The 7,500-nt window shown below is 40.8% G+C and overlaps 1 protein-coding gene across 10 annotated transcripts in view; it reads right to left on the reverse strand.

Moving 5' to 3' along the window:
- The window catches only part of ablim2 (actin binding LIM protein family, member 2), a 95,993-nt gene that overhangs the window by 66,417 nt on the left and 22,076 nt on the right, over positions 1 to 7,500 (reverse strand). The window lies entirely within an intron of this gene.

Genomic DNA, 7,500 nt, shown 5'->3' on the forward strand with positions numbered 1-7,500 from the left:
ATTACATCACAGCGCCGTTAAATTCTGATTGGTCAAGGAGTTTTTAATATGAATAGTCTATAACAGAGGATCTGTCACAGGAGCTCGTTGTCGCCGATACGTTATCGTTTCCATAGCAACAGCTCAATCGGAGGAACCGCCTCGTAAAGGGATTGAAAACGTACACATCCGTACACCATACGACCGTCTGTCATTAAAAATAAAATAGATATTATAGTAGAAAAGCAGCAGAAATAGAAATTCAATGATCTGTACCAGCAACTCGGAGGTGAAGATGGAACTTTCTGTTTTTACACGGCTTTTTTTTTTAAATTTACTGATTTGTTTATTTTACATATTCACTTTAAGACGTGAATAAACGAGAGTCCGGTTAAGGAACGACTTCGCAGACACTTCGTAACACTAAGTGTAGCTACACTGTGTGCACAATTATTAAGCCAGTTTTATTTGAAGATTACTTTTGTTATTGTACAACTACGGAGCTCTTGGTCAATCCATAATGTAAACAAAACCTCAAACCTGAACATTTAAAGGTGGGGTCTCCGATTTTTGAAAGCCAATGTTGACATTTGAAATCACCAAAACAAACACGCCCCTAACCCAAATGGGTCCCACCCCTGTATCGATAGCTCCGCCCACACATACATACGTAACCCAGGCGACTAACGGACAGAAACGTGTCTTTATCATAGCTGAAGGGAAGAACAATACGATTGTAGATAAACAAACAAGCAAAAATGCCACACAAGCATAATGATGTAAAGGACAAAGGCATATATTAGTTCTGTGTAACAAAGCAAAACCAACGTTACTCACCTATCGAGAAGGAAAAAAGCGCCTCGGCGTCTTAAGTAAAGTCGGCCACATATTCACAGGTCGGAGTTTCCCGAGTCGATAACTCCTGAGCTAAACGCTGTTACTACACAAAACGCGGTTGTAGCTGCCTCTCTATATTACTACGATAGAAAAGAGGTGTTATTTGTGTAGTAACAGCGTTTAGCTCAGGAGTTATTGACTCGGGAAACTCCAACCTGTGAATATGTGGCCAACTTCCTGCTCCTTCAGTTCTCTCCAGCGCTGGAAAGCTGATCCTATATTAACACGTCCTACTTCTTGTCCTTATCGTAAGTCTTTCTTCTCTTTCTTTCTTTGTTTTTATCCTCCATGTCAATGTTAAAACCGCTTTCTGCTAATGTCACACACGCGCACCGAACACTCTCTCCACTCATATTGACAAGCCCCGCCCCTTTCTGCTCATTGGCTACACGTTTGTTTTGTTTTTTGTATTGAATTTTGTTTATTATTCGGCCCGACTCAGTCTTCTGAAGCATTTCTCAAAAATCTGAGACCCTGCCTTTATTAACTGCTGAAGTATATGTGTGCATATGTACATATGTGCATATGTAACTCCGCCCCCAAATCAGTTTTAATACAGGAGCACAGAGAAAGTTAGGGAAAAGACGACAGACAGATCCGTACATCTTTCTTTTCTCTATTTGCTCGGACGTCTCGGTAGCTGCACCTCAGGCAGTGAGGCATGCTGGGAATGTTTACAGGCCCCTTTAAATACCTAAACTATTTCCTGAGCTGGAACATAAACGCTTTTAGGTGCGTTGCGTATCATAAACCTGACCCGAGCCCTAAGAGTGATCCCTTCGTTACGCTTCGTTACACTGAAGTTTTTCTTGGCTCGAGTCTCCGTTTTAAATGACAGTAAAGCGTCTTCGTGTTGCCAGAATCGAGACGAACACCGATACGGACGTCCGTGTCAGAAAAAAAGCTGTGGAAATGTAAGAAATGCGGTTACTGGAGAGGTGCCTGCTGTTTAATGGCTTGCCCGTCGGAGTCGACACATGTTTCTGATCGAGATAAGAATGTTGGAAGGATCTGGAAAGTTGGAAAGTTTACTTTTCCAAAAACAAGGCGACTTGCACAAGAGCAGGATCCGTCTCATCGATCTGTTATTATTCTGTTAATCATGTACGTCAGAGAAAATAAAGCAACTCGTACTGAGATCTCGGGGGGAATTTTTTTGCTATCTGAACACCAGCATGGTGAAGGTTCAGCTGAGAGATTCTCCATTCTGATTGGACAGGATGATGTCACTTAATTTGTAAATGCAGCATATCACTGGTTTTTATAGTAACATCTCGTCGTGACACGGACGTGAACGGAGGTGATCACGCTTATTTGACATTAATGGAAGGAGTCAACAGTGTCAGTGTCTCACTACTACTGACAACAGGATCTTAGAGACAGGAGTCAGAGCTAGACGTAGTCGAGCTGAAGATGTCGAGGTTCTCTTTGGGAGAGACGAGATCGGTCAGGATTAGGAACGAGTACATCAGAGGGACGGCTCATGTCGGACGTTTGGGGGACAAAGTTAGGGAGGACAGATTAAGATGGTTTGGACATGTTCAGAGGAGGGAGAGGAAGTATATCGGTAGGAGGATGTTGGACATGGAGCTGCCAGGCAGGAGGTAAAGAGGAAGGCCAAAGAGGAGGTATATGGATTTAATTAATGAGGATATGAAGCTAGTGGGGAGAGAGATGATTCGCTGTGGTGACCCCTGAAGGGAAAAGCCGAAAGAGGAAGAAGAAGAAGAAGAAGAAGAAGAAGAAGAAGAAGAAGAAGAAGAAGAAGAAGACTGACAACAGGATCTTATGATGGAGACTTACATAAATTTAACTAGAAACAGATACAAATTTATCCTTTAATCATTTAATCAATTAATCGTACAGGTATTTTGTATTAATTATACATGTATTTATTTGTTTGTTTATTCATTTACAAATATTTACCATTTTAAATATTTAAAAATTTGGATGTTTTATTAAAAATTTAGTTTTTAAAATCCTTAAAACTGTAAAATAGTAATATAAATAGTATTTAACCGGTTGGATGCTAAATATTTCACTCATATGTTTCTCATTTGTTAATCTAAGACAATGAAAATGTTTAGGACATAAATACATAAATAAAATACTAATAATAACATGGATTAAAAGTAGAAAGTGTTATCCTGAAAGTGTCATATATAAATATACCGTGTCTACATCAAGATGATAACGAAACCTTTTTGTAATTGCAACGTAAATCGAATCGAATCAAACTGAATCGAATCATAAAGTCCATATGATTCCTAGCCTCGACTCCTGCACGCAGATTCCTGTACGACACTTCAGCTCATCTGTCATCAATCCCGTGTCCATCGACCTGCTGAAGGTCAGCCATCAGGCACCATTAGGAGTGTGTGTGAGTGCTGTTTATTTTCAGAAGTGCTTCAGTGTACAATGACATTAAGCAGGTTTGCTATAAATAGGAGGTGAACACGTGCTCTGTAACTCAGCACCGGTGCATCTTTATAACCGACTCAGCTTTCTCCACAATCAACCTGACCAACCTGCATCCCCTCCACGGCAACAGGAAGACATGCTGTGGATTCTGACACCGAAATTGTACTCCAATTTCAACCATTCTGTAAAGTCGGACGTGTCGCGCGAATCGTTCTTCAGAACACAGGTCGCATCCCAAATCCCACAATATGCCTAAAGAGCAAATATAGCATCATTAGTGCGCTAACATACTGCGTGAACTGGTTCTAAAATCTGATTGGCTGCGTCCTGCGCATATATTAACCACAATATGACTAAAAAAAAAAAAACACACCACACACTAGCCCACAAAATACCTTCATACCTTTAATCTGGTATGTTGCTTAGCAACCACAGCTTACTAAAAATACTAGCAGAAGAATTGCAAATATTATGAGTAAATGATTTATAGCCATTCACTGGATTTCAGGTCATGCCTTAAAAACCCCTCACAGGCTCAGGTGGCTTTAGTTTTGTATGGTACAAGTGCGAATCTCAGATCCACCAAGGTACCACTGCTCGGGCCCCTGAGCGAGGCCCTGAACTCTAAATTGCTCAGTTGTTTAATTTGAAATTTAAAAAAAAATTTTAATCACTCTGAAAATCCGTTGCCTTGTACCATAATACTGTACATGTGTAATGACAATAAAGTTTAATCTAATCTAATCTAATCTAATCTAATAAGGGAGTCTGCTAAATGTCAGAAATGTTAATGTATTATATAGGTATTATAGTTTGGAATGCAACCTGCATATTTTTCTCAGTATGATGGAATGTGTTATAGGACAAAAAAAATAAAAAGAAGAAAAACAACAAAAAATAATATGACTGTTCTAGGGCTGGGCGATAAAACGATAACGATATGTATCGCGATAGACACGTGATCGATATCCATATAAAAATGTGTTCGATAAAACGTTCGATATTTTTTATTCTCCGTCGGGAGAAAACAGAGGTCGCGAAGCGAGTTTGGTTGCATTAACAAAGGCACTCGCTCTCTGGTAACCTAGCAACGTAGGGAGTGACATGCTAACAGCCAATCATGTAACAGTATCATGATCGGTTGCACCGTATCGTCGTGTCGTGCCGGTCTGCTGGATTCCTCTTCAGTAACCGGCGGCTGATGAGCAGGAAATGAGCTGCAGCGAGCGAGGAAATTATAAATAAAAGAGGAAACGTCGGCGCGCCAGTATGGCAGTTTTATGGATATTATAAGTCTGACCGTAGTCACACCAACGTCGTCTGCTAATTATGCAAGACCGTCGTCACCGCTATTACACTTTATTAAGCTTTTATTACATTTTCTTACATTTTGCACCTTAAATGTTAAGAGATAATAGTTAAGTGTTCATTGTGACTTTAGACTCATGTTTACATTATAATTAGTGGAGGTTTCCTGGTTGGTGACATTTCTGCCTTAATATCTGAGGGGATTCTGATCAGAGGAAGGTGAAGTTTCAAATAAAAAGGTTTAAATCTAATATATTTTTCTTCTGGTCCTTATTTTAAATGGGTCGATAATTATCGATATCGTCCGATACGCAACACCGATATCGTGATACGGTTTTCAGCCGTATCGCCCAGCCCTAGACTGTTCACGCTTGTGAACACCGTGCGCTAGTTGAAAGATTTCGGCTAATCTTTTAGCCAAGACAGCAGCAGAAAATGCACTTGCATCGAGTCAGACATCAAAATGCCTTCTGATGATGCTTCCATGCAGAAAAAAATCGAATCCGTACAGAAAGCCAATACAAATAGGTTTATAAAAAGGTTAGCAGGTTGAAGCAGACGACAATGTCAGATCAGCCAAATCTATGCTTCATAACAGATTCATAACAGTCATTGTGTTTTATTCTTCCTAGATTCTTCACTAACTACACCTGATGATATGAACTCTAACTGACCTTCTCTGCCCCGAGGACGTCTGGAACCGTCCGGCTTCACGGTCGGACGTCTCTCAGAGCAAACACGCGTATTATCCCACGTTAAACAAACGACATGCCTCAAAAGTTTAATCCAGCAGGACAACATGCTCCGAGATAACCGAGAGTCTTTACAGCGTGTAATTACACCATTAAGACGGAAGGCAAATATTTGATCAAAGAATCCATATGTACACTGAAGTGCATAAGAGTGTCAACATTTACCTCAGATTTTATGTGCGGGATGAGAAAAATAAAACCTCATGAGGTAGTGTATCTCTTCCCAGCAGGCTGTACGGCCCTGCCAAGGAATATGCTGACTCGACGCTCACAACATGGTCCACTCACAACATGGTCCATGGTCCAACCATTCACAACCAGGTTATAACCAAGACCTCCAGCCAAATGTGTTTCTTTAAGATTTCTCTGCACTACAGAGAAAGGCTGAGCAAAGTGACTATATAATATAGTATATAATATGATACCGTGATCGATTATGTTATTATATGCGCTCGATTTGTGTAAAGTGATATTATAAATTTTCTCCAAACTAAGAAACTCTCTTCTATCACAACAAAGGGAGAATGAAGGCTAGCATGTGCCTCCACCGAGACCCATGAAAGCACACAATCAAATCTTTCTGAAATGCTGCTCAAGCTTCATCAAGAGATGGTGACAGAAGGAACAAGAGGAATTTATCACAAAAGTCATAAGAACACTTTTTGGTTTGAAATTTAAAGGTGCGGTCTCCGTTGTTTGAGAAATGCTTCAGAAAACTGAGTCGGGACGACAAACAAAATAAAAATCAAAACAAACGTGTAGCCAATGAGCAGAAAGGGGCGGGGCTTGTCGATATGGGCGGAGAGAGCGTTCGGTGCGCGTGTGTGACGTTAGCAGAAAGCGGTTTTAACATCGACATGGAGGATAAAAACAAAGAAAGAAAGAGAAGAAAGACTTACGATAAGGACAAGAAGTAGGACGTGTTAATATAGGATCAGCTTTCCAGCGCTGGAGAGAACTGAAGGAGCAGGAAGTTGGCCACATATTCACAGGTTGGAGTTTCCCGAGTCAATAACTCCTGAGCTAAACGCTGTTACTACACAAATAACACCTCTTTTCTATAGTAGTAATGTAGAGAGGCAGCTACAACCGCGTTTTGTGTAGTAACAGCGTTTAGCTCAGGAGTTATCGACTCGGGAAACTCCGACCTGTGAATATGTGGCCGACTTTACTTAAGACGCCGAGGCGCTTTTTTCCTTCTCGATAGGTGAGTAACGTTGGTTTTGCTTTGTTACACAGAACTAATATATGCCTTTGTCCTTTACATCATTATGCTTGTGTGGCATTTTTGCTTGTTTGTTTATCTACAATCGTATTGTTCTTCCCTTCAGCTATGATAAAGACACGTTTCTGTCCGTTAGTCGCCTGGGTTACGTATGTATGTGTGGGCGGAGCTATCGATACAGGAGTGGGACCCATTTGGGTTAGGGGCGTGTTTGTTTTGGTGATTTCAAATGTCAACATTGGCTTTCAAGCCTTTAATTAACTTTCCTAGAATAATTTTATAGAGTTTATTGACTTACATTTACCAAAATTTCCATAAACGTCTCACTGTTCCATTCGCTAATTTGCTTCATTTTTGAAAAAACCCCAGCAAGATCACAAACAGGAAGCGAAAAACGCCACCCTGTCTTTTCAGTCTGCTGGCACGGATCCATACATTACATCATCTCTGGTCTCCATTGCAAGCCTGGATCGAGTAGCACAGATTCTGATTGGCTCAAAATGGCACAAGTGTCATACGATCCTGTCCAAACCCTGCATCGTTTTTAACTCGGTCCTAGTTATTCCTCATGAACCATGAACACTAAACTAAATGATTTTCTGTCCATAACAGAGCTGTTGTTAGAGAAACTCATAATAACCCAGTTAGGAGACTTAAGAAAAAAGAAAAAAAGACTTTCTCGCATGCAGAGCAAAGCTCCCAGATGGATCCCAGATCCAGGAGGTGACACCAGATATTTCCTGGAAATGAGACTCGCATCATGACTTGGATCGGACGTGCTATTTAATGCAGGTGGAGAACATGCAGATGTGTCCAACATTTACGCCCCAGACTGTTTAAAATTATTAGAGCGTGATGTAAGACCCGGACCAGGGTTCCAACACCGCAAGAGGAGCCTTTGTGCGTCAGCTTACATCT

Source organism: Tachysurus fulvidraco, chromosome 8 (genome assembly GCF_022655615.1).
Source record: "Tachysurus fulvidraco isolate hzauxx_2018 chromosome 8, HZAU_PFXX_2.0, whole genome shotgun sequence".
In the NCBI taxonomy this organism is placed as follows: domain Eukaryota; kingdom Metazoa; phylum Chordata; class Actinopteri; order Siluriformes; family Bagridae; genus Tachysurus; species Tachysurus fulvidraco.